The following is a 27,664-nucleotide window of genomic DNA, read 5'->3' on the forward strand; positions in this document are numbered from 1 at the left end:
ATTAAATGTATAGAAATTATTCCTTCTGCCACTTGTTGTGTACAATTGTCCACAGTTGTGTGAGGCAAAGGGCTTCTGAGTATGAGTATGACGGTCTATGCAGCAAAGGAGTCTGCTGCCCTCTGTGAATTGGCTGCACTTTGCTGCATTAATGCATCCCTTAATTTGCACAAGAAAAGATTTCCCTAGAGTCCCCCCGAAATATTTGTTTTTTACTGACTTAGTTTGAAAACAAACTTTTACAACATATGAAAACGTAATATATACATTTTAGCTTCAATTCGTAAATTACACTACCATATAGGTAAAATTACAAGAGAATCACCCTAGAAGATCTTGATTTCTCTAAATTGTTTTAAAATTGTTTTATTTGGATTTATAAAGCGCCATCAGCCCAGGGGCTTTGTAGCGCAGTTACAAGGAGATTTGCTTGCGGATACAGTTATTTATACATTGAAGGCACATTATCGAGTATAGTCGTATCTATACAGGGATTGATTTACATGGTGGTTTAGTAAACATTATATTTACAATGTGATTTAGTATACAGTGTACAGGATAGCATGAGGTATTGAGCATTACAACGTTCTCTATGTGCCAGAGTGGTGCAGGGCAGGTCAGGAGATGTGGAGAGAGCATCATTAGCATGTTATTGGAAGAGTTGTATTTTGAGAGCCTTACGAAAGGCGGTGAAGGAGGGTTCTTTTCTGAGGGCGGGCGGCAGGACGTTCCAGCTCTTGGGTGCTAGCACAGTGAAGCTGGACCCACCCGCTTTTTGCCTTTTGAAGGTAGGGACGGAGAGTCAGTTGCAGTGTTGGGTGCGTTTGGGTCTCGTGGAGCTGTCTCTGTGGATGGTTTCTGAGAGGTACGCCGGGGCTGTTAGTGCAAGGCAGGCGTGAGTGATGGAGAGCGATTTGAAGAGTATACGAGCCAGTGAGCCTTTCGTCTTGCTTCGGATATGCGTTCTCTTTTAGGGATGCTGAGGGCAGCCCTCAGTGTGTTGTTTTGCGTGTTTTGAAGTTTTTTTAGGTTTTTGATGGAGGTGCTTAGAAATAGGGCGTTACAGTAGTCGAGCTTATCTCATACTGTTGCTCTTGCGATGACAAGGCAGTTTTTGGGGAAAGGTAGTGCCTGATAGCATGTATGACCTTGGTGGCTAGTGCCGCAGAGGATGCAATAGCATTGACTTGGCGGTACATGGAGAGCGAGGCATCTAGGTAGACTCCTAGGGTTTTTGCCGCAGTTGCAGTGGTGATGTCTGTGTTGTCTATATTGAAGGAGGCGTATTTGCTGTCAAGTTTGCTCAGGACTTGTTTGGGGCCTCTATGAGTATTTCTGTCTTGTCTCCATTGAGACAGAGGCCATTTACTGCCATCAAGGCATGGATAATGGCGTAGATCTTCTTGAGGGTGGCTGCATCCTGTTCGGATGAGAAGGTGAGTGGGAGGAGGACCTGAGTGTCATCAGCATGGTTATTGTAGGCTATGTTGTGATCATCAAGGTCATTGAAGAGGCTGAGGGTGAAAATGTTATAGAGGGTGGGTGATGTGCATGATCGCCTTGGAGAAGACTCTCATGAGCCTGTCTTCGAGGAAGGATGTGACCAAAGTGGTGGCTTGTTGTGAGAATTGTGCTGCGTTTTTGAGGTGTTTGCATAGTATCTTATGGTCTAGGAGTTTGAACGCGGCGGATAGGTTGAGGAATAGGAGTAGGGCAGGATTGCCCTGGTGCATGGTTTGTTGGAGCTATATCTTAAAGACTACTAGGGCTGTCTCGGTTCTGTGGCGGGGCCGGAAACCAGATTGTCTATTTCCTAGGATGTTATTGATTTCCAGGTGTTGTTGGATCTGTAAATATGCTGCTTTGTCTAATATTTTTAGCAGGAAAGGTACGGTAGTTATAGGTCTGTAGTTGTTGGGTTGATCAGGGTCAAGCAAGGGTTTTTTCAGAAGCGGGCGTACCCATGATTCCTTTAGGGAGGGTGGCACGACCCCAGAGGATAGTGAAGCATTGATGAAGGCTGTTAGGTATGGGGCTAGAGGTTCCGCGCATTCTTTGATCAGGGATACTGGGCAGGTGTCACCCTTGCAGGAGGTGGGTTTAATGTTTTTCATGAGAGCTATGACTTCTGATTCAGTCATGTCGCGGAAGGAGAATGGTTGGTAGTTTTTAGTGCGATTGTTTCTTTGGTTCATGGCTTTTGGAGGACAGTTGATTATGGGCATTGCTTTGAGAAGGGTTATTATTTTTTTCTTGGAAAGTCTTAAGTTTGTTTAACATGGCAGTTTGGATGGAGTTGCATCAGGCTTGGTCTTTGACGGTTTCTTGGGTGTTAGTTGGTGGGGATGCCAGCTCTTTGTAGATGGCGAATAGTTCCTTGGATTCTGATTTGCCGTCGTCTATTCTGGAGTTATAGGAGGATGATTTGGCAGTGGTAATTTCTTTTTTGTACAGGGAGGCAAGGGTTTTGTAGGCTTCCAGTGAGGAGGGAGAAGGGTGGGATGTCCACAGAGAGAGGGCTTCTCTTTTTTTGGCTCTGAGGTTGAGTAGCTCTTGGGAGAACCATGAGTTGGCATGTCTTTTGTTTTTGGCTTTTTTAGGCATGAGGGGAGCGATGGAGTCTATGGCTGAAGTTATGTTTTTTTGTAGAGGTCTGCTAATTCCACTGGGTTAGAGGAGAAGGGTGGTCTAAGGGCTGATGCAGCTTCTAAGATGGGGATGAGTCTTTCTTTTGTAAGTTGTCTGGAGGACCTAGTCAGGGCTGGCGGGCAAGGTTTAGTGGGTTGGGGCTTGATTCCTGTGAGGATGTAGAAGTGTATTAGGCAGTGGTCCGTCCACGGGCATGGGGTGTTGGAGCTGATGTCGATGGCACAGTTGTGGTCGGCTATGCAGTCGAGGGTGCGACCTTTGTTGCGTGTAGGATTGGTTACTCTCTGGGTGAAGCCCATGTCAAGGAGGGATTTATTCAGGGCTTTGCTTTGCTTATCTTTAGGGTCATTTAGTCCTAGGTTAAGGTCACCTAGGATTATGGCTCTAGTGTTGGTTTTCATGTTGTCTCCAATTAGATAGAGGAGGTTGGCTTGGAAGTCTAGAGGTGGTCTGGGGGGGCGGTAGATAATATGAAGGGCGGTGGTATCATTTGGTGAGAGGGTTAGTTTGACTGTAAGTGAGTCTGTGTGGTCATTGATAGTGGAGTTGACAGCGATGGTGTGTCTGATGATGAGGGCTACTCCCCTGCTTTTGCTGGATGTTCTGTCTTTGTGAAACAGGGAGTAACCAGGTGGGAGGGTGAGGTTGATCGAGGGGCCTGAAGCGGCATTGAGCCAGGTTTCAGTGAGTGCAAGAATGTCAAGGTCGAGGTTAGTGATTAGGTCATGGATTTCGGTGGCATGGGCAGGAAGGGAGCATGCGTTGATCATGGCGCAGTAGAGTTGTGTGTGGGTGGGATGGGGTGGCAGGAGTTTTTTGGTTTGGTCGTGTGTGAGGATGTGTGGTGTGGGTGAGTGTGGTGGGTGTGGGGGCGTGAGTGTGGATGCTGTGTGTGCTGAGGAGCTGGTTTCTAGGATTGGTGGGCCTAGGGCGTGAGGTGGGAATGGTTGTGGGTGCAGGAAGAGAGAGAGAATTGCTCGAGGGTGTGTTGTTGCATGAGGTGGTCATTTGTGGGTGTGCTGAGGTGAACTTGTGTACTGCGCGGGTGCATGCGGATGGAGGTAGAAAGAGTGTTGGAGGTATGCTGATAGGCATGTTTCAGAAGGTTTAGTTAGACAGATTCAGGAGTACGAGGGGGAGGGCTCGTTCAAAATCAGCTGGTGAGGGTTGCAAGTGCCAGTGGCAGTGGGCAGGTTCTGAGCCGGCTAATCCTGCAGCATGGCATGTGGCAGTGGGCTGGTTCGGGAGTTAGCTGGACATAGCACATAGGCAGCAAGCTGGGTACAAATAGCTGATCAAGGAGACAGGCATGTAGCCTAGAGTAGATTCGAAATTGGCTAGGCAGGGCAATAGGCATTGGTCAAAAAACGAAATTGGCTAGCCAGGGCAACAGCATTAGTGGTCAAAAAACGAAATTAGCTATGCAGGGCAACAGGCATTGGTCAAAAAACGATATTGGCTAGGCAGGGCAACAAGCATTGGTCAAAAGTCGAAACTGGTGATGCAGGGCAACAGGCATTGGTCAAGAAACGAAATTGGCTAGGCAGGGCAACAGGCAACAGGTAGGGTGGTAGTTTAGTGGGTTTCCCGTGGGTTGCGCGAGGGGCTGGGGGTGTTGTTGGCTAATGAGGTGTTCAGATCTGGAAAGTCAAGGGTCGGGGTTGCACTTACCTGTGGCTTGCGACACAAGGCTCTGTTTTGTCCTGCCCGGTCAGGAAAGGTCCAGACAGGTGATGGCCTTAGCTTTAAGGGCCTTTGCTTGTGGGGCACGACTAACGGCTCAAGTGTTCCAGCATATGGTTAAGTAGGCATGTTGTTGCTAGTTGCTAGGCAACTGTGGCCTTGGAGATGGGACGCAATGTTACACCAGCCATTTTGCAGCAGCTGACCTCAGTCCAACCGCGTGTGTAATGGCGCAGGTAGATCTGAGAGTGGAAGCGATCGTGCCCAGGTATCCTGCTGTGGCTGGTCTGCCTGTGCGGAATGCAGTAGGCTTCTTGTAGCTGCAGAGAGCGGAAGGTCAGTGCGCGAGCTGGCTTCTGTTACACGTATAGCTGCTCCTGCAGTGTTCGTGTGCCGGTAGTCGAGCAAGCTTCTGTGGGGGTACAACTGCTCCTGCAGTGTACGTGTGGTGGGCAAGGGCTCCTGCCCTGCGGATGTGTCTGGTGTGAGGTCCAGACAGGTGATGGCCTTAGCTTTAAGGTCCTTTGCTTGTGGGGCGCAGCTTACACCTCACGGTTTCCGGTATCTGGTTAAGTAGGCATGTTGTTGCTAGTTGCTAGGCAACTGTGGCCTTGGAGATGAGACGCAATGTTATGCCAGCAATTTTGCAGCAGCTGATCTCAGTCCAACCGCGTGTGTAATGGCGCCGGTGGAATTGAGAGTGGAGGGGATCGTGCACAGGTATCCTGCTATGGCTGGTCTGCCTGCGTGGAATGCAGTAGGCTTCTTGTAGCTGCAGAGCGCGGAAGGTCAGCGCGCGAGCTGGCTTCTGTTACACGTATAGCTGCTCCTGCAGTGTTCGTGTGCCGGTAGTCAAGCAAGCTTCTGTGGTGGTACAACTGTTCCTGCAGTGTACGTGTGTTGGGCGAGGGCTCCTGCCCTGCGGATGCATCTGGTCTGAGGTCTTCATCAATGTTTCCATACAAAAAACCCACACATAAAATCCAGATATTGCGTATAATACAGTTCATTCATACATATTGTTAGAAGACAACCAATGAGATATAATACAAACACTCATCAAACAAGAACATAAACACATTTTAAAACTTAGAATAAATCAACCAATTGTTCATCAATTCATACATATCAACTAACAAGGTCGAAATACACCCAAAACTGTGCAAAGATAAAAAATGGATTACAATAATTAGGAACACCAAAATAAATTTTAACAGGGTCATACGAAGATAGCCTCTTTGTTGAATGGACACTGAATACATTTAGCTCCAATGCATCTCAAGAGTCGAGATTAAAATGTTTGAATAAGGTAGCCTATACACAGGGCATCGTCAAAATTACATACATGGATGTCACTAACAAACAATTTATTTTGCACCAAATAGGGCCTCATGAATTTTATCCAGCATTCTAGTTAAGGCCACAATAAGACAGATACTACTCCCCCAAAGGGATCTTTCCCAAAAGGTTATTCTAGCAATATCCGTTTCCTGTGCGTAATAGATGGCTAGGCATTTGTGTGTGTCAGATTCAAAATAGGGACAGTATACCACTTTGTGTTTTAGGGTTTCCCGCTGAACAATATTTGTGCAAAATTGACAATTCAACATGCGATCGCCCAGTGAGGATTTATACCAGCTACTGGTGTGTTCCATTGTGTGATATTGATTTAGCTTGAATCTGAGATATCCTGATCTTGCCTTTTCACATGGAAATTTTATGAGGTAAGGTGAAAGGATATTTCTCTTTCTTGGGAACAATGCATATTCCAAGTACGTTGTATAGGAGTTATTGGTTTCAATGGTTTGGATCCAATCGTACTCATATAGTTTGCATTTCACATTTGCTAGACCCAAGGCTAGATCATTGGTAGAAGAATTGATTTCAACCAAAATTGCATTCATAGGGTCAGTAAATGCTACCATCGATGAAAACATACCCTCTCTCATGATCTCATTGAGTTCCTGAAAGATTGAGTTGCAGGGCGTTACCAATATTTTCACTTATCCAGCTAATTTACACCAAGACCATCTAGATGCAAGCGATGAAAGACCCAATTTGTGCAAAATTATTGTATTAGGTACTGAGGATGCCAGACCTAATGTATGCTTCTATATATATAGCCAAGATAACGTAGGCTATTTAGTTGTTCGATCCTAGCTCCCGTAATCTGCCAGTGAAAGGATTTGATTTTTTACAACTGCTAAATACAATAATCTTTGATTTCACAGAGTTGGCCTTCAAGTTGTGAGTGGTGGAATATTCATGAAATGTATTCAACTTATTTAGAAAACCGTAGGGTGTCCTGTCCAGCAATATAATGCCATCTGCAAAACATAGCCAATGGAGCTTAGTTCTTCTGAGTTTCACTGGATACATAGATGGCACATTACAGAGTTCATCCATGTCGCAAATGTAAAGATTAAACATAGTTGCGGCAAGGTTGCACCCTTGTTTTACTCCTGTAGAGGTTCGAGAAGGGAGGAGTCAATGCACCATCACGGGTGACCCTGACTTGAAAGGTTGTGTTATGGTGTAGCAGTGTGATCAATTGCACAAGCCTTTGTGGGAAACCCATAGACAATAATTTGGACCAAAGTAATTCACTTACTATTGTTTTGAAGGCGCATGAGAGATGTAAAGCCACTAAATATATTGGGCCAGAGTTGGATTGTTTAGATTTGGCGAGTATGTGGGCGACAATGGTGGCATTTAAGGAGGTCCCCATATGTTTACAGAATCCTACTTGATTCCTGGATTAGATGTTATGTTTGAGAATAAAAGAATCAAGGTGTTCCAGCAGCAAGATAGCAAATACCTTGGAAGATGTGTTCATCAAGGCAATTGGCCAACATTTTCAGGATCTTGTGGGTCCCCTTTTTTAAAAATGGGAATAATTATTGCGTGCAGCCAAGAGCCTGGAATCGTGTTAGAACGTAATATGTTGTCAAATTTCGTGAGGAGAATAGCTGCCCAAAAGTGGGGTCATATTTGAGAATACACGATGGTATCCCGTCTGGCCCGGCCACTTTGAACATTTTAAATTCTGTATGGCTAAAATGATCTCCTCTAATGAAAACAACAAGTGCTCAGAACATCTCAGGTATCGAATCCAAGAATCATGCAGCAAAAAGCAGAGTGGTAAGTTGAACTTAGCACCTATGTACTGTTGCCAAAATAAAGATGAAATGGAAGCTGCTAGATTACCTTGCTCAGAATCATTTTTCCCATTAAGAGTGGCCCAGATGTTAATTGTGTCGTGCTTTGAAAGAAGGCACATCATCTGTTGATTTGCCTTGAAATTAAGCTGATGTTTAAATACTTTAATTTGATTCCAATATTTGAGGCAGATCTTGGTTTCGCTATGTGATATGCCTGTTCACCTAGTTTCTATTGGGCAAGGGACCTCAAGCTACAATTCTTTTCTCGTTTGAGGACAGCAATTGTAGGATTGAAGGGCAACCGATGGGAATGGGGTAAGGTATGGGAGCGTTGCATTATTTCATGGATATGTTTTTGAATCACCATGGAATTCCATTCCTCCCTTAATGAGGCATTACAAGACATTAAATGTACTTTATACACTCTCCAAGCATCTCTGTTAACTATGTAGGTCAGTTCCCTAAACAGGCCAGGATGCCATTAGGCCGAGGTGTGAATTTGGTCTGATTGAACTAAACCCAATGTTGGGTCGCAAACTAAAGGATCACTCTTTAGATATACCTGAAAAAGAATCGGTTCATGGTCACTGAGAGAGGAGACCAGAATGGTTGTCGAATGCACCATTTTTAGGAGTCCTATCGAAACAAAAAAATAGTCGATGAAAGAAGAAGCCTGACCTTTTATCCAAGTACCCAAATGGTGGGCCATCTTAAACTTTACATAGTGGATATTCCATTACAATAAATAACTAAGCCAATGATCACCCCTCTTTACCGATGTTGTATGATGATTCCGATTCAAGCTGCTCATAAGACCTGGAATGGCACTTAGACACACCAAGTTCAAGTCACCACCAATAATTATGTGAAGGGCAGGGTTGTTAACATAGGAATCTTCAAGGACCACGTCTAAAAAATAAAAAAAAAGCCTCCAAGGTTAGATTCGCTGGGTTGTAAGAAATGCAAATCAATAAGAAAGCGCATGCAGGCTCGTTTGTGGGATTACATTCAATCATTAATATTTGGTCGAAACATGAGATCACCTGACACTGATGGTTAAAGGAATTGTTGACTAAGATGGCAACCCCTTCTGAGGGTCGACCCACAAAACCTTGCACAGCTGGGGTGCAGAAGGTGGTAAACCCGTCAGCAACAAAGTGTTTTGGGCACATGGTTTCCTGCAGAAAAAAGCATTAGGGTAATCATCGGGAGAGGTTAAGCCTAGCAGGGTCGTAAAGTTTTTGAGGCCACAACAATTCCAAGAAATTATATTGAATTGTGATGGGCTAGGGTTGTTTTGTCACTTTGGCCATTTCTATAATAGAAGACACAAATGGGGCTAACCAAGTAATATTAGATGCGGCTCCTACTAATGAGGAAAGCTGTGTTATTAGGTCAGCATTCTGAGATGGGACATTTAAACTATTGGTGTCTCCTACTGAATTTGACATGGTAGGTGGCAATTGTTCTTCCAGAAATTCTGTATGCTCTTGTACTGTACGAAATAGCTCAAGCAATAGCCCACGCGGTTCAAAGTCCTTTCTATGTTCCCAAAACAATTTTAAAATGATTACAGATTGCGTATCATAAATCATGCGGTAGTTGTTATGATTGGCCAACTTAATCCACTCGATGTCATCTGAATGGAGTGTTTATAATTGCAGGCTACCTTAGAATATGTTAAAGAGAAACAAACGATTAAGTTTCTGCTGACCGTTTGCTTTGGGTCACTACGCCACCCTAGAATGTATGGAGTGTCCCAAGCAAAGCCATTGAACTCAACACTGAGTGAACTCAATTCCGGCACAATGCTCACTAAATTGGGGTTAAGTGTGTTCCCAGGTTGTGACTCTGAAGATGCCCTCATAGGTACTGTATTCACATTGCAATTTGTAGAATTGGAAGGCGTGTGGACATGTACCTTCACTTTGTATTGGGTATTGGGATCTGTTACCACAGAAGGCAAGAATGATGTCGGAGAGCACGTTGGAGGTGGTAAGTTAGATGACAGGCGTTCTGAAACCGGTGGACCCTTTAAAAGGATGTCTATAGGTAGAGTCATGTTGTTACAACATACAGAAGAAGTTCCAGTGATTTTATTCGAGGTCATCGGATAATATTTGGAGAGTTGCCCTTGTTTAAGGGAAGATAATACAGGATGAAGTGGCATTTTCTTACCCCTATCAGGTATGTGGGGTGTGTCCCCTACTGTGGGGTTATGTGGCTGATCACCCTGTCTTTCCTGCATATCTAAGTTGAGAACTTGTTTCGATTCATCATTTAATTGGTTTAAATCTGTGATTGCATCGTTAGTGGATATATTTGCAAGATTTTAAACATTTGAATTATGGGCACGACTTTTCCCAGGTGATTTTTATTTTTCATTTCTATTTTTTTGGTTGTTTGTGTCGTGAGAAGCAGCAATTTTTTTTTCATGTTATTGTTTCTATAAAGCGCTCTTGCATGTGCACGCCTCATTTTGCATGAATATAGCCGCGTATTAGAGTCATTGGATCGTTTGCCAGTACAGGATTCATTGATTCAACGGAATTTGATTCAGTAACAACCGATTGATCACATGAGTTGACAGATATATTGACTTTCTGAGTAACCGCTTGCTCAATGACTTCATTTAATGGAGTAGGACTGTTGGGGGAGTCCTCATGAAGCCCAGTTGCAGAATCACCTAAGACATCTATGGGAATGCAGGCTTCTCTAATGTATTGAGAGCTAGAGCACTGAGTAATTAAGTGACTAAATGCATAGTATAATTTTATGGAGTTTAGCTGAATAGCTTCCACTATCGTGGCAGAGCCTGCTTTAGGAAGTAGGGTGATGGGTACGGCATCAGCTGAAACAACATCCGCATAAGACCGCCCAGTGGGAACATCAAGTGCACTGTTTCCCAAAGTTTGAGTACATTTGCAGGTTACCTTGGGAACAGCCGGAGCAAGGTGTTTTGTGATGGGGGATTCGAGAATGCTCATTTTCTCGGACTGATAAGACGTATGGGCTAACATGAGAACCTCGAGTTTGCTATGTTTGCAAGATAACTCTGCAATCATAGATTTAAGATTGTCCAGGTGGACGTGTGTCAAATCGTGTCCTTTGTCAAGCAAGGAGAGGATGCCAGTAATGAGTGGATACGTGAAAGCATCAACTTCGGGTTGAATGCAGAGATCAGATTTGGTAGGTTAGCGGAAGAGATTCTTGACTGTCGTTTTGTTTGGCATAGTGGTAATGCCTTCATATAGTTGTTTCGGCACTATGGAAGCAGGGCATGGGTGAGTCATTTGCTTATAGGATGTTGGTGAGCTCGTAGAGGGCCTCCTTGATAAAGCTTTGTAATAACTTGGAAGACCATGTGTAGGGTTCAGGGCGTTTTCCCCCGGAAGATTATGTAAACAAATGTCCTCGACCTCAGAAGGTAAAAATACCATAGGCGAGGCAGTATCTAAGGCTATTCGACATCGTTTGCCCCATTAATGTTGCAGGGTGGGTGCCAAAATTGAAACATCAGACATAACATTATTAAATGTTTGCCCCGAACTTAGGTTATCATGATCCACAGTTATACCAGTCCTCGGCCTACTACTCGCTTATGCCGGCTGCTGATTGGCACTTATCTCAGTGGTAGTACTCAGGACATGTGTACGTGTGGGGGGAATATAATTACGTGCATTGAGACTGTCATTGGGTTCGACAGCCAGTGATTGCTGACTATATAGGACAGTATTCCTGTCCATGGCGCGTTCATTACATAATACATTTTGAGAGAGATGAATGTTATACTCTTGACTGGAATAATGTGTTTGTATTGGAGCAGTAAGGTTTAAGCCAGGAAGCGTCTTTAAAACTGAGACCCGCTTACCACTTTGTAAGCTTCCAACCATGGTCACAATAACCGCCTTCACAGTATAGTATGTCCACTTAGAAAATAAGGTCACACTTGAGGATGCAGAGGTAGCCAACAAGCGGTAAACAAACTGAATGATTGTTGCATTCACAGCATTACAGAATACATGTCGCATACGGAGCAATGAAACAAAACACTCAACGTTACTGCAACTACACTACAGAGACGTAGAAACTTTGACAGTGTTTCCATAAGCTGTTGTAGTACCATGGGGAAGTATGGCAGGATTGATCAATGCACAATAATGCGACCCCCGTCACCTCACAGCCGAACACCCCAACAGCCAGGCACTTCCGGATGCACGCGCGAGATGCCCGTGCACCAGACTTTTTATAGATTGGTTGAAAAAAGTGGCTGGGAAATAGTGGGTGGAATAAGGGGAGGCGCTGAAACCAAGGGGGGGGGGGGAGAGTTTTAGCGCGTAATTCAAAAAACGGGTGTTCTCCACACAGAAACTAGAACAAGTCCCACAAGCACAGAATCCCAATATTTACTTTGTAGGCGAAGTAGATATTCGTGGCAGTGCTTCCATGGAGCGCAGGTTTCCTCTTGAGGACGGCCAGGGCACACACAGCTAAAGCTCAGCAGGAGTCAGGAGTGCAGCGTTCTACAGCCCAACAGCGAGGCACTTCCCAGGCACTTCTGGATGCGGAATATTCAACATGCACAGTGTGCTTGGAATGTCTGTATATTCGGAACTAAATATGTGCACAAACAATGTTACTCTGAGACCTTGTCTGCAAACCACCCATCCCGCCCTCACATCCAAATCCTGAATTTGTACAAAACAGCTTAAATGTTTCAATGTTACACATATTTTAATATTAGGGTGAGTGTTGCGAAAAATTAAATGACCACCAAGCCCCGTATGCATTATACACTTGTGTTTCATGCATTCACCCCTTTTATCACAGACACATTTGTCAAATAGAACGATCTGTGTTCATTCTATGCTCCCAAAATGCTCTTCGATTTCATGCAAAGCAGCCAGGACCCCTCAGTGGTGTTATTGGTACCCTTGTCCATTCAAATCGGAGTGTATCATAAAATAATGTCAGTGGTTCTTGTTGGTTTCTCACTGTTCTTAGAGAGGAAAAGCTTCGCCTCGTGTCTGGGGTTGCCGTTGGTACTCATGTCTAGCATTTTGAAGCTGGCCTGCCCAGGTGGGTGGGAAAAAAGTAATATGCAAATGGTAGTTTCTTCTCTGTCAAAGGTGCAGTGAGCTAAAACGTGGTAGTAGACTCTACTCTGTGTGTACCAACCCACAGAACAGGTTATTTGCCTGGGTTTGTTCTCGGTAGAGAAGCTCCCAGACCTTTTGCACATTCATTATTCTAGTGCCTGAGAACTCCTGCCTCATTTGTCTAACAAGGTCACCACAGAGGCTGGGTCAGATCTTCCTCTTTCTAGTATTGCAGCAATGGTGGTGGATGTTAGGATGTGAGGAATTGTGCTCCCAAAAAGGACCACTCGGTTGTGAGCCCTGGAGGACAGTGTGAGGATGTCAGAGGAAAATATAATGGGGAGGAGATGGGCAATGGGAATTAGAAGATTGGGGGTAGATTGCGCTGGTCTTAGAGGTGTTTTGCATGAGATAAAGTGGCATGCAGTGGCAGATAACAGAGAGATAGTATCATCTGCAAAATGATGGCAGGAAAAGCCAACGAGGTAGATGTGCAGGGCAAAGTGTAGCAGTCAATGTGATCAGTCATGTGGTGCTCCGACTGGGAGGAAAACGAGTACTGTGAGAGAAGGCTGAATGTTGTCAGAGTTGTTGGGGGAAGCAGTGGGCGTTTTTAATATGTGTAATAGAATTGCTACTTTGAAAGAAGAGAGAAGTTAAAGAGGGTGCAGTGGCAGAGGCGTCCTCAGAGGGGAACAGGAGGGACTGGTTGTGCTATAGACCTGGGTCTTTTGGTTGTAGCCTGGATAGAAGCTCAGCGGCTACAACCAAAAGGCTAGCTAGCCCGGAATCCCGACAGTCCTGACATTAGCATAGCCCTGCATCTTTTCCAGACCTAGCAACACTCCTGTGCAGTGGTAAGAGCAGCTTAGAGGTGCACATTTCTTGAATGTTTGTAGTGCAAAGGGATCCACTGGAACACACAGTGGGTTGGCCACCCATAGAATGTGTGCTAGATCCGCTGGTGGAGAGGAGTCATTAATGAGAAGGAGGACCGAGCGGAGAGGGAGAGGAGGGCAGTTGCAATGTTGTCAATGTTTGAGATCTTGGGGGAAGTCAAGGGTGAATACATTGACAAAGAGAGGGAGGAGGTGAAGTGTGGTTTCGGGAGGCAGCTTGACCTCCATCTAGTTCAGAGCGTTTGAGTTTGTGTCTGCATTGCCCACTCTCGTGTACCCGACCACAGTATGAGCTATTGGGGTCCGGAATTCCGAAACATGTTCCAGAATTAGAGGAGCTTTTTTGTGTCTGTTTCGAGAAAAGACAGCAACCCCACAGTGTTGTTTGTGGTAAAAACAGAATGCACAAAACACATCAGTAAATCCTGTGATGTATTCCGCTTGTATGTGCAAATACAAACCCTTTGGGAATAAGGCCTATCATTTCTGAAAGCATGCCACGTGGATATATGTTCACACATTCACACACATGCAAACACAAATGCTGCATCATTACATTATAAATATACAAAGTACACAACAAATCGTCGATAACCTTTCTACTCCTCGTGCTGCGTCAAGTATGGCAGTTCGAGGCGGTGCCATGCTACTGCTGCGTGCCTGGCACCCTTGACCACCTTCATGAAACTGAGATGGAGGTCGGTGGCCTGCGTCTGCCGGGCTAGTAAACAATCACCAAGATGTCTTCTCCTTCCCTACTCACACTAATGCTCTCTCCAAGCGCGTTTCTGACCACCTCGCTGTGATCTGCCATTAAATGGCACTTTGATGTGCAACGCTTAACTCTTGAAAGACCGAAGTCAACTTCCTTCCAGCCTCCAATTACCCCACTTTCTCTTTAGCTATACTCTTTTCTTGCGACCAGCCCTCTCCACATCAGAGGGCTTGCAATCTGTGGGTCGTTTTTGACAACGACCTTAATCTCTGCTACTCTGTTACTACTACCTGTAGTGCTCTGCGAATTACCCTGCGTGGCAATAGGATCATTTGCCCTCACCTCACTTCCCATTTTACTAAAACCCTGATGCTAACTCTCATATTGAGTCACCCTCTTTACCGCCCTTCTCCCGCTTCCCACTTCCACGCGCACACATCCCCTATATTCCGTATTCTCCCCTGCTCTCGGCACACTTCCATCATGACCTCCATGCTTGCTGCCTTTTCATGAGAAATAGAATCCTGCTAAAATGTCTACTGCTTGTTTTGTGTTAAGTCTTTTGACTGCAATCAGTTGAAAAGACTGAATACCGAATGCAACAAGACGTGCCCAAGGCTGAACACGAGTGCATGCAGGAACTGACAGGCATGATTGAAAAAGGAAAGTCGTGGGCGCGGCTTGGTGCGTCGACGATGCAGCAGCTCTTCTGAGCATTTTTAGGACTTCCCTTCCATGCTGCATATAAGGAAGGTGTGAGGACTCCAGGGTGCGAAAATGAGCGCTGGCCGATCCTGGGAGACCCCGAATTTGTTCCCCCTACTTTACTCGCCGGGACCCGGGGGAACCAAGATGGCGGCCAGGGACTCACGCTGATGCAGCCCCCCGGCGCAAGAGATCCCTGCATGTGAACCCACCAGAACCGGGCCAGACAACAAGCGCTGATGCCCAACTTGGGGCCCCCACTGCCTTGTGGACTGCCTCCTCGGGGGCCCCCGGCCATAAAGGACTCATCCCCTGCTGTTGCCCTGTTAGGGAGAATTCTCTGTTTAGGCTGAATTTCCCTACCTAGTGAGTCCCCCAGCAGCTTTGCTGGATTTCTGGGGTTTAATTTTTTTCTCCTGCCAAGAGTGAGACTCTTTTACCCTCACTCTTGGACATGTTGAAGTGTGTTTTCTTGGTTAAACCTTGTGTTGAATGGGCTATGGGGTCTCTTACTCCATAGGGCCTCATGTATTTTTGTGATGTGGGTCACACAGCACCCTCTGTGCCGTGACCCAGGGGTGTCCTAGGGACTCCCCAACATAGACTCCATACCCTGGGACTGACTACTGTCTCCCAGGGCATGTAAAGTCACCAAAGACTTTGCTAGTCTTGAATCCTGAACAGAACCAGTACAAACCATCATATTGTGGACGTACTGGCTGGGGCAATTCGATTGCCCCAGGGTCTGTTAGTCGAGGGGGCACGTCTCCGTCCCCCCTGATCGAGTTTTGGCTGGTGGCAGTGGAAACTACTTTTTATATTCGACCGCGAATATTTCCCTATGGGATTTCCCATTGTTTTAGGCTAACACATTTAATTAATTATTTACGGTAGCCTTAAACATACCGCCGGTTTATATATTTATTTTTATAACTCCGGTTGGGACTTTTTGCCAAAACTTGATTCTAAAATGGCGTTGGTGTTCGCCTCTGTAACTCTGACCCAAAGTGGAGCCCTTTGTTCCACTTTTGGCGGGCTTCTCCACAGAAGCCCTCCAAAGTGGTGCCACTCTGTCTGGGGTACTTAGGAGGGGTGGAGGGGGATTTAGGCACCCTGGACTGAGTTACCTTGGTAACTCAAGTCGCACTCCGTCCTGATTGGCCCAAGTGGTGAGCCGCCCGGCTCACCACTTAGCATGTTTGAGTGACAGCTAGGCTGGGTGAATGGGGGTTTGCTGCATAAAAGCAGGGCTTTGGGGACTGGGACTTCAGAAGTCGCCACAGGACCAAGAATCCGACGAGGGAAGAGCTGAGCCGACCTGCTTCGACGACACCACCCGGTGGAGCCCTGCTGAACCGTCTCACCACTTTTTCCCGACGACCGAGGAGAACTCTTAACGGAGTGGCTCCTTCCCTTGACTGGTGGGGACAACCAGTTTTCGCCTTCTTTCCGTTCTTTGAGGTATCTCGTGGCCGCCTTGCCTGTGCCAAGCACCCCGGCAACCGGAATACCACACTTTACCCCCATACCGCGAAAGTCGGTACCAACCCTTTAACCGGAGGACTCCGCGGCTGGTTTCTTCCCGGGCAGTGCAACGACCCTCTTCTTCTGCTCTTCAGCGAGAACTTCTTCTCCCCTGACCGACGTCGAGCCCTGCTGCCACTGCCTGGAACAACTGCCACCGCTGGAGGATCCTTTCCGCTTAAGGTACTGTGTTCTGCCTGGCTTCCCTTGCTACCGACTGTACGGGGTAGATTTAGTCCCCGGCTTTCGAACCTGGGAGTGCCTGGGACACTTTGGCTAAACTTTCTGAGCCACTCTAACCTCTTTTTGACTCTTTGCAAGACTTTGAATCTCTAACTAACAGTGTGATCTTGGGCACATTTTCGCTCCGGCTACTCTAAGAGTGGGCCCTGCCTAGTGACTTTTGCTCACCTGTGACTTTATTCTTCTTTAAGCCTATTGCAAGTGCTCTGGACCTTAGAGTGGTGTGTCTAACCCATTTCTGCTTTTTCTCTCCCTTTCTTGGAAACTACTAGAGTGTCATCTAACGTTAAGCACTCACCTCTGTTTTAATTAAGTGGTGTTTACTTAGAGTTGTCTAGATAGGAGAAAGGATTGAATCTACTTTCATTATAACTGTGTTGAAGTGCTTTTACTATATTTTTGCTAGAGTGTTTTTAACTTATGTGTATTTTAAATAAATAACTATATACTTTTGAAACCAAGCTCTGGTCAGTGTTTGCTTGTGCTATTGTGTTTTGGTACATATTGTGTATACTTTACATACTGCCTAACTCTTCTTGAGAGAAGTCTGACTGCTCAGCCACAGCTACCAGGTAAATCTGGGTGGTACAGACTGCTACCAAAGGGGTTTACTGCTCTACCTGTAGTCTTAAATCTTTTGCAGTGTTCCCCAAGGGAACTGCACAGGTTTCTGCCTAACACTGGTGTACAGCGGTGGGATTTGTATTGAGTATACATTTTATTGTGCTTTAGATACCTTAGTGCAACTAACCACAAAGCTTAGCACTGAAAAAGTAAAACCTCTAACATGTCAGTTATAGAAAGCTATAGTCAAGAGTCCCTTGCAGCCAAAACTGCTGATTGTTTAAGAGTGCTCTGTAAACATAAGGATCTCCTGACTAAGGGCAAGAAAATGGAGCTGATTGAAAGATTGTTAGCTAACCAAAGTCTGGGTGATGGTTCAGAGGAACCTACCACTCCAGCAACTGTAGATGACAGTGTTGAAGTTAACATGGAACAAAATGTTGATGTTTCTGAGGAAGAGTCAGGAGAGGAGGGTGAGGCTGTTGTAACTGTCCCCCCTAGGCCTCTGCCTGCTCTACCTGCTGTGCCTACTGGACCTTTACCAGGTCCCACCTTTAGTCCTCAGTACTTTGAACTAGAGAAAATGAAGCTAGAATTGGAGTATAAGAAACTGAATGCTCAAACTGACAAAGAACTAAGGCTAAGGGAAATGGAGCTCAAGTATGACTTAGAAATGAAGAAATTATCTGTTGAGAATGTTTCTCTCTCTGGCTCCTCTAGAAGTTCCAGTCCTAAAAGACCCCGGATGCCTAAAGAATTGGTTGGTATGTATGAGCCTAAGTTGGATGTGTTGGATTGGTTGTCCCTGTTTGAATATAATCATGGGCTCCAGAACATCACAGGAAATGACTTACTCACCTGGTTGTTCTCTAGGCTTCCCCCTGTTGCAACTGATGTGGTAATGGAGATGGGGGAGGAGGATAGAAAGGACTATGAATGTGTGAAACTAGCTTTGATAGCTAGGTTTGGGAAGACCCCTTCCCAGTATCTTAAGAGGTTTAGGAGCCTCAAAAAGCATGATGGTACCCCTTGGGCTACCTGGGTGAGTGAATGTTTGAAAAACTTAGAGGGATGGATTAAGGGTTACAAGGTGAACACTTATGAAGGTATGAAGAATTTGTTTATGTTGGAGACTATTTACGATGCCTGCTCTCCTGAGCTCAGACAACACTTGGCTGATTCCAAGGAATTAGATTCCCGGAAACTAGCTAAGGCTGCTGACTTGTGGGTTGCCAACAGGGCCACTCACAAGGATTCTGGGGTAACTCAGAAGAAGGATGGGGAGAAACAGCCTAAAAAAGACTCCAAAGAGAATTCTAATAATTCCTATCCCAAAGAGGGCCCCAAACCACAAAATAACCAGGGTAAGCCACATGGGAAACCTAGTCAGGCTACTGTACCTTCTGGCCACAAGCCAGAAGGAGGTCAGAACAAGCCACCCTTCCAGAGAGCATTTGGACAATGCTATGTCTGTCAGGGTACTGACCATATCAAAGGAGATCCCAAGTGCAAGGGTAAACCTGCAGGGATCAGCACAGTCTCCTTAGCCTTCACTCCTGAGGATGAAGTACAGATGGCTAGTGCCCACTTTGAACTCTTTGCTGAAGAACCCTTGGGTCTTCAAGCAACTGTAAACTTAGAGCCTATGGGTCTGGTTAGTCCCCAGAATAGGGTTGTGTATAACTCCCTACCTGTTAACTCTAAGGTGTATTATGTGGACAGTGTTCTTGTCAATGGCCAGGATACTCCTGCCAGGAGAGACACTGGGGCCAGCAGAACAGTAGTGGATGAAAGCTTCTTTCAACCTGAAGATGTGGCCAAAGCACCCAAAGGTCCCACTAGGATGTCTGGAGGCCCTGTCCAAATGGTTCCTATTCTACCAGCCCTCATTCAATGTAACAACATGACAGTAAGGATCCCTGTCAGTGTTCAGGCTGAGGTACCTGGGACGGTCCTGTTAGGGAATGACCTAAGAACTCTAGGAGTAGTGTCACATACCCCCAGGCCTCCCAGTATGGAGAAGCAGAACTTAACCAAATTGGCTAGACAGGCTACCTTGAAGGACCCTTCTAAGCCTGTGGGACCCTCTACTGAGAACCCCACTACAAGCCCTGGTGTTAGTAAGTTGACCTCTAACCCAGGCACATTTCAGGATAGTATGCTAGGAACATGGGAGCCCCAACCAAGCTCCACCCTTGTTCCCCTAGTCTCAGAGTCTCTGACTCCCCCTGCTTCTGAGGAAGAGGTGGATAGACCAACTAGGCCCCTATCTGGACCCGAGAGAACTGGTAATTCTCAGTGCTGGTGGAAAACCAGAAAAGAAAAGTCTAAGGCCAAAAACCTTCAGACTGTTGGACCTTCTACTGAAGACCCCAACTCAAATCCTAATATTAGGGGGGGAACTCCTAAAATAGGTAAGGGTAGATCTAAGAGGAAGGGGAAGCAGGTACATTGCCTAACCCCAACCCCTCCAACCAAGAGGCCTAAGACCCAACCTGCTCCCACAAGAGAGGTGGTGAGGAACCTTGGAGGCCCCTCTAGATCTAAGGGAATCCTTTATAAGGACCCCTTGAAAAAGCCTAACATAGGTTCAGAAGTTGTACCAACTTCTGAGGGACTGGTCAACCAGATCCCCTATAACAAAAAGACTGATGTTCCTCAAAGGGTCTGTAGGTCCGTTAGCTTACAAAAGAAAACCTTTGAGTTCACCATTGAGCACAGGTCAGGGTGTCACCATCAAAATGCTGATGGACTCTCTAGGATGTATATCATCGACTAGAGGTATGAGGTTCATCCAGGAGTGGATTAAATCCTCCTGTCCCTTAGTCTGGGGGGGGCGAGTGTTAGGGAGAATTCTCTGTTTAGGCTGAATTTCCCTACCTAGTGAGTCCCCCAGCAGCTTTGCTGGATTTCTGGGGTTTAATTTTTTTCTCCTGCCAAGAGTGAGACTCTTTTACCCTCACTCTTGGACATGTTGAAGTGTGTTTTCTTGGTTAAACCTTGTGTTGAATGGGCTATGGGGTCTCTTACTCCATAGGGCCTCATGTATTTTTGTGATGTGGGTCACACAGCACCCTCTGTGCCGTGACCCAGGGGTGTCCTAGGGACTCCCCAACATAGACTCCATACCCTGGGACTGACTACTGTCTCCCAGGGCATGTAAAGTCACCAAAGACTTTGCTAGTCTTGAATCCTGAACAGAACCAGTACAAACCATCATATTGTGGACGTACTGGCTGGGGCAATTCGATTGCCCCAGGGTCTGTTAGTCGAGGGGGCACGTCTCCGTCCCCCCTGATCGAGTTTTGGCTGGTGGCAGTGGAAACTACTTTTTATATTCGACCGCGAATATTTCCCTATGGGATTTCCCATTGTTTTAGGCTAACACATTTAATTAATTATTTACGGTAGCCTTAAACATACCGCCGGTTTATATATTTATTTTTATAACTCCGGTTGGGACTTTTTGCCAAAACTTGATTCTAAAATGGCGTTGGTGTTCGCCTCTGTAACTCTGACCCAAAGTGGAGCCCTTTGTTCCACTTTTGGCGGGCTTCTCCACAGAAGCCCTCCAAAGTGGTGCCACTCTGTCTGGGGTACTTAGGAGGGGTGGAGGGGGATTTAGGCACCCTGGACTGAGTTACCTTGGTAACTCAAGTCGCACTCCGTCCTGATTGGCCCAAGTGGTGAGCCGCCCGGCTCACCACTTAGCATGTTTGAGTGACAGCTAGGCTGGGTGAATGGGGGTTTGCTGCATAAAAGCAGGGCTTTGGGGACTGGGACTTCAGAAGTCGCCACAGGACCAAGAATCCGACGAGGGAAGAGCTGAGCCGACCTGCTTCGACGACACCACCCGGTGGAGCCCTGCTGAACCGTCTCACCACTTTTTCCCGACGACCGAGGAGAACTCTTAACGGAGTGGCTCCTTCCCTTGACTGGTGGGGACAACCAGTTTTCGCCTTCTTTCCGTTCTTTGAGGTATCTCGTGGCCGCCTTGCCTGTGCCAAGCACCCCGGCAACCGGAATACCACACTTTACCCCCATACCGCGAAAGTCGGTACCAACCCTTTAACCGGAGGACTCCGCGGCTGGTTTCTTCCCGGGCAGTGCAACGACCCTCTTCTTCTGCTCTTCAGCGAGAACTTCTTCTCCCCTGACCGACGTCGAGCCCTGCTGCCACTGCCTGGAACAACTGCCACCGCTGGAGGATCCTTTCCGCTTAAGGTACTGTGTTCTGCCTGGCTTCCCTTGCTACCGACTGTACGGGGTAGATTTAGTCCCCGGCTTTCGAACCTGGGAGTGCCTGGGACACTTTGGCTAAACTTTCTGAGCCACTCTAACCTCTTTTTGACTCTTTGCAAGACTTTGAATCTCTAACTAACAGTGTGATCTTGGGCACATTTTCGCTCCGGCTACTCTAAGAGTGGGCCCTGCCTAGTGACTTTTGCTCACCTGTGACTTTATTCTTCTTTAAGCCTATTGCAAGTGCTCTGGACCTTAGAGTGGTGTGTCTAACCCATTTCTGCTTTTTCTCTCCCTTTCTTGGAAACTACTAGAGTGTCATCTAACGTTAAGCACTCACCTCTGTTTTAATTAAGTGGTGTTTACTTAGAGTTGTCTAGATAGGAGAAAGGATTGAATCTACTTTCATTATAACTGTGTTGAAGTGCTTTTACTATATTTTTGCTAGAGTGTTTTTAACTTATGTGTATTTTAAATAAATAACTATATACTTTTGAAACCAAGCTCTGGTCAGTGTTTGCTTGTGCTATTGTGTTTTGGTACATATTGTGTATACTTTACATACTGCCTAACTCTTCTTGAGAGAAGTCTGACTGCTCAGCCACAGCTACCAGGTAAATCTGGGTGGTACAGACTGCTACCAAAGGGGTTTACTGCTCTACCTGTAGTCTTAAATCTTTTGCAGTGTTCCCCAAGGGAACTGCACAGGTTTCTGCCTAACATGCCCTTTCTGGGGCGTACTCCTCGGCCCCTGCGGAACAGACACGGCTACGGGGCCTAAAGCTCTGGATGGTCCCGCGCCACGGACGCGTTGAGTGCGCTCCTGGTCCCCCCCCCTCTTTCTGCCTCCTCCTCTGGGCCTCGGCCCGAGCTTCTGGTGGGTGCTGGGGGCCCGATGGTGGATCGGACGTCCCCAACCCTCGTAACATAGAACGAGGAGTTGCCTGGGAGCCTACCCCTCACTTCAACGACTTGTCTACCACAGGGCTCCCTTGACAGAGGACATGGACACCCTCTGTGCCTCCGGGGCCCCTCCATCATCTCCTGGGGTGCCCCGGCCCAATCAGGTGCTCTGCTCCCTTGCCTCAACGGCTCCTGGAGAAAGTGGGAGCCCCAGCGCCAGTCTCCCCCTGTGGAAGGATGACCCTCCTCCTGCCTAGCCCTTGGGGGTCTGCCTTCTAACTGAAGACCTCACCTGGAGGCCCCCCCTTCCAACGGGTGGAGCCGTTGCTGGGACTGCTTGAGGGTGATTCCTACAGGCTACCCTCGTTAACCCCCGCACCCTGGAGCTGCCTGGAGGCCCCTCCAACTCAATACTGGGGCGCCCTTGCCCATCCAACGGTGCACTGCTGGCACCCTTTTCCGGGATGTCTACAAACACAGCTACAGCGACTGCTCCTTCTGGGTCTGCTCCTTCCATAATGGGACTCTGAATGCAGAGGTAAGCCAGCATCATTTGCCTACCTTTCTGCCCTGCAGAAAGACCCCTTATACATGGCTAGCAGCACTGCCCCACACTCACCCCTTTCCATTTCCTGGGGCACCCCGGCCCACTCAACTGCTCGCACCCCGGCTTGCACGCTGCCCAAGGGGTGCTGGATGCTTACGCAATGCCTGGCCACCTCCGGACCCCTGGTTACACGCCTCGGCACACCCCACCCCAAAAAACTCAACAACCTGAGGAGCTGTCGCGGGCAGGCCCAGGGGCTCCCACTTAGTTAACCCTGCAAGTCAAACACAAGCAACTCTATGCCCTCTAATGGGAGCCCGCCATGGCTAAACAGTCGAAGGCCAATAAAAATGCGGACATCTCCACAATGCTACTGGCGGCCGACAAGGCCAAGAAAGCTGACACCTGCCTAAAAATGGCCCCACAGAAGGCGCAGAATGACAAAGAATCCCTAGCAACTAAACAGGACATCCAGGCCTTTATGGCAGACATTAAAACTGAGTTCAGATCGTGTATGACTGAACTCTCCACAAACTGGAGCATACCAAACAAAGGGTAAGAGAAGTGGAACAGCGCATAGGGGAAATTGAAGATCGCTCCCAGGACCAATCAATATCGATGGGGGAGATCCAACGCTCCATCCAATCCCTGCAAGATAGATGTGAGATCCTTGAGTTTAAACAGGAGGACTTTGAAAACAGGACGCGGTGTAACAACCTCCGAATTCAGGGCATTCTGGCCTTTGTCGCGGTCAAAGACCTCCCGGAATATGTAGGGAACTTTTTTCAAGCCCTCCTCCCCCATCTAGACAAATCGCTGCTACTGCTGGACCGAAAACACAGGCTGCGCCCTCAAAGGGGGGTGGAGACAGACTCCCCCCCAAAGTAATGAACATAGTGCACTTCTTTACAACAAAAGAAGCCATCTTGACAATAAGCCGGACCCGAGATGAACTGTCCTTCCAAGGGACTCCTCTCCAAATCTACCAGGACCTCTCGCTACTCCCCTTACAAAAAAGAAAATCCTTCCGCCCTCTCACCCTCTACTTCCAGAACCACCACATTCATTACAGTTGGCACTTCCCAACAGCTCTTCAGTTTACCCACAATGGCTCCCTCCGGTGAATTAGCCACCTGGAAGACGCAAAGAAGATCCTACACTCTGTTTCCCCTAAAGGCACTTCAGAGCGCTTTGCAACTGACAACATCGCTGAAGCCCCTGCCTCTCCAACAAAACCCAAGGGGACTTCGTGGTCCAGAGTCCCGAGATATGGAAAAAGAAAATGACCATCCACACGCTTCCTGAGAAACCTCCCCCTCCTCAAATCCTTCAAAGTCCTCAACCAGTCCTCTGAAGAAATGCCGACCCTTCAGCCTCTAGAAACAAGCCTGTGGGCGGGCCCCCCATGACTTATGCTCCGTTCAAAAGTTCAGAGACAGAGTTACCGACAGCTGCAACCCCTCTATAATGGTGGCTAGTCTTGGCCCTTCCCGCCCCCCTCGCTCGGTTCCTCCCACCGTTGGGGTGGACCCCACGGGCTCCCAAACCCTTCGATTTATCTCCCTTAATGTCAAGGGCATGAACTCCCCGGCTTAGCGTAAATCGATCATCCAACGACTCCTGGATGAGGACACAGGCGTGACCCTACTGCAAGAGACCCATCTGCTCCCAGGGGGCTTCGGGTGCCTCAGATCTAAAAACTTCCCACTACAGTTTTTGGCCTCGGGTGGCACTAAAAAAGGAGGGACGGCAATCCTAAATCAGCAGATCCTAAACTCCAGACTAGACCCAGAGGGCCACTATGTTGCTATCAAGTGCCTCTTATTAGGCCAACTATACAAGCTGGTCTCCGCATACACTCCTAACGTGGGTCAAACTGCCTTCTACGATTCCGTGGGCACGGCCCTCTCTTCCTTCTCAGAAGGCCTGAAAGTTATTGGAGGCAACTTCAACGGAGTTCCAGACCCAACGAACTACAAACCACATCCCCCTCCTCTAAAGATCTGAACACAGCACTGGCCATTCTGCGCCTCTTCAGGGCTTTGGAGGTGGTGGACGCCTGGAGAGTGCTTCAGTCTACAGAAAGGGACTTCTCGTTTTTCTCATATGTCCACAGGACCTTTTCTAGAATTGACCTACTGCAGACGTTGTTGCAAACACTGTCCTATGTCAAGGAAAGCTCGATTGGAGCACGCACCCTATCGATCAAGCACCAGTAGCACTAGAACTCCGAACCCATCAAGCTATCCTTCCTCCACCATGCCGCTCGGCACTATTCGATACGATCCTCAACAACATGCCCCTGAGGGATGCAATCGCCTCCATGATCTGAAACTTCTTCAACGAAAACCGGAATGAAGACACCTCCCCAGCGAACAAGTGGGATGCCATGAAAGCGGTGGTCGGGGGGAACTGATTGGTCAGGTGGCAGCATACCATGCAGCCAGGCGCCAAACTCTCCTTTCCCTTGAAAAGGTGCTCCAAGAAGCTGAAAAAACACACAAGCTGAAGCGCTGGTCCCCGAAGACACAACGGGCAATCCGCATCGCCCGCAACAAAATTGAGGCTCATTACGCTGAACACACAGCTCATCTCTTGGCCAAAGCGAAACAATTCTACTAACACCAAAGCTAACAAACTACTAGTGAGCAAACTAGCCAAGGCAAGGCAGAACAACACAATTATTGGGCTACAAGACTGCCAAGGCAGGATTCACCATGCAGAACAGGAGAAACAGCAACTGGCTGCAGACCACTTGGCTCAAGTGATGACCTCTCCTCCTAGAGACCGAAGCAAACAAAAGGAATATCTACAGAAGGCAGCTCTACCCCCCCTGAAGGATGCAGCCCAAGTAAACCTTGACGCGCCTATCACAAGTGAGGAAGTCGAAGACGTTATCAAGTCCCTCAAAGCACGTTCCCCGGGGCCCGATGGGTTCTCAGCAAGATTCTACAAAATGTTCCAGCCACAACTGGTGGCTCCCATCGTGGCCCTCTTTAACTCATTCTGGTACTCACGCACTGTCATCCCCTCCTTAGCGGAATCCATCCCAATCCTGTTGCCCAAGCTGGGAAAAGACCCGAACGATCCTGCCTCATACAGACCCATCGCCTTGTTGAACATCGATGCTAACATCTACTCGAAAATCCTGGCCAACCTCCTCTCAGCTGTTATGCCTGAAATAATCCACCCGGACCAATCAGGCTTTATCACCAATAGATCCACAGGAGACAATGTCCGCAGAGCCCTGGACTTGGTCGACCTCGCAGCCCGGAACTCGCAAAAGCTAGCACTGGTGGCCCTGGACACCGTCAAAGGGTTCGACAGGGTGGACTGGGCCTTCATGGGTAAACTATGCAAGCTTTCCACATCGGGCCCATGTTCCAGAAGATGGTCCTAGCAAAGTATCAGGCCCTGAAAACCCTTCTCAGAGTCAATGGTGCTCTTTCCGCTCCCGTCCTGCTTTCCTGTGGGACCAGGCAGGGATGCCCGCTGTCCCCATTGCTCTTTGCCATGGTGATGGAGCCATTCGCCCAGGGAATCAGTGCTAACCCCAACATCAAAGGCCCTCAGATTGGCCCTACCGAACACAAAATTGCCCTTTATGCAGAGGATGCCTTGCTCACCCATGCGGACCCCACCCTCTCTCTGCACCATGCCCTGGCAGAAATAGACAACTACAGGGAAGTCACTGGCTTCTCCATTAACTATCAGAAGTCGGTGGCTTTGGGGACCGGTCTGTCACCTGGTGACCGAGAGGCCCTCACCTCACTATGCCCCGTACAATGGAAAGGAAAATCAATCCCCTACCTGGGAGTCCACATTCCAGCGGACCCAAAAGCGGTTTATCAAACAAACTTCCCCCCGCTCTTCCGCAAACTAGAAAGAGACTTGAAGAGGTGGGAGACTGAAGAAATCTACCTAATGGGGCGCATCACAGCGAGCAAAATGAATCTCCTCTCCAGATTTCTGTATGCATGCTCCAATCTCCCCATAATGATCCCGCCGGCTGCCCTTCAGAGGCTCCAGAGGAAACTGCTCCAATTCATCTGGAGGGGCAAAAAGGCCAGGATCCCTCTGAGAACAATGCTGGGAAACGCACACCTGGGAGGACTGGGAGTCCCCGACCTGCAGAACTACGAGATAGCGTCTCAATTAGCCCACATCCATGCCTGGCTAATGACTTCGGAGCGCCCAAGATGGGTGGAGATAGAACAATCTCGACTGCCCCTCCCTCTGCATTTTCTCCTGCACACTCCACCTCAGCTCCGACAGAATGGGAAGGAGCAACTACTTTAAACTGAATGCATGGGACTGGGCACGGTGATGCAAAAAGATCCCGAAGGGCCTAGGCCCCTTCTCCCCAGTCTTCATGAACACCTCCTTCGCCCCCGGAACCAACCCCCATAACTTCAGGAACTGGATTAGAGGAGGCCTAGAGTCATTGGACCAACTTTTCGTGGAAGGTCACCCCCGAACATTTGAACAGTGTAAAGAAACTTTTCAGCAGAAGGAAGCAGACAGAATCACTTGTTGCACCCACCCGCAAACCCGGCAAGCAGAAACACGCACGCCCTCCTCACTGGAACTAACCTTGCAAGATCTCCCGACTCGAGGAAGGATCTCGGCCCTATACAAACACTTCGTGGGAGACTTTCTTATCTCCAAGACCCGAGCTATGGCCCAGTGGGAGGTGGACCTAGGGCATGTGCTAACTGACCAAAACTGGG

This window comes from Ambystoma mexicanum, chromosome 3p (genome assembly GCF_040938575.1).
Source record: "Ambystoma mexicanum isolate Mex_15411 chromosome 3p, UKY_AmexF1_1, whole genome shotgun sequence".
Taxonomy (NCBI): domain Eukaryota; kingdom Metazoa; phylum Chordata; class Amphibia; order Caudata; family Ambystomatidae; genus Ambystoma; species Ambystoma mexicanum.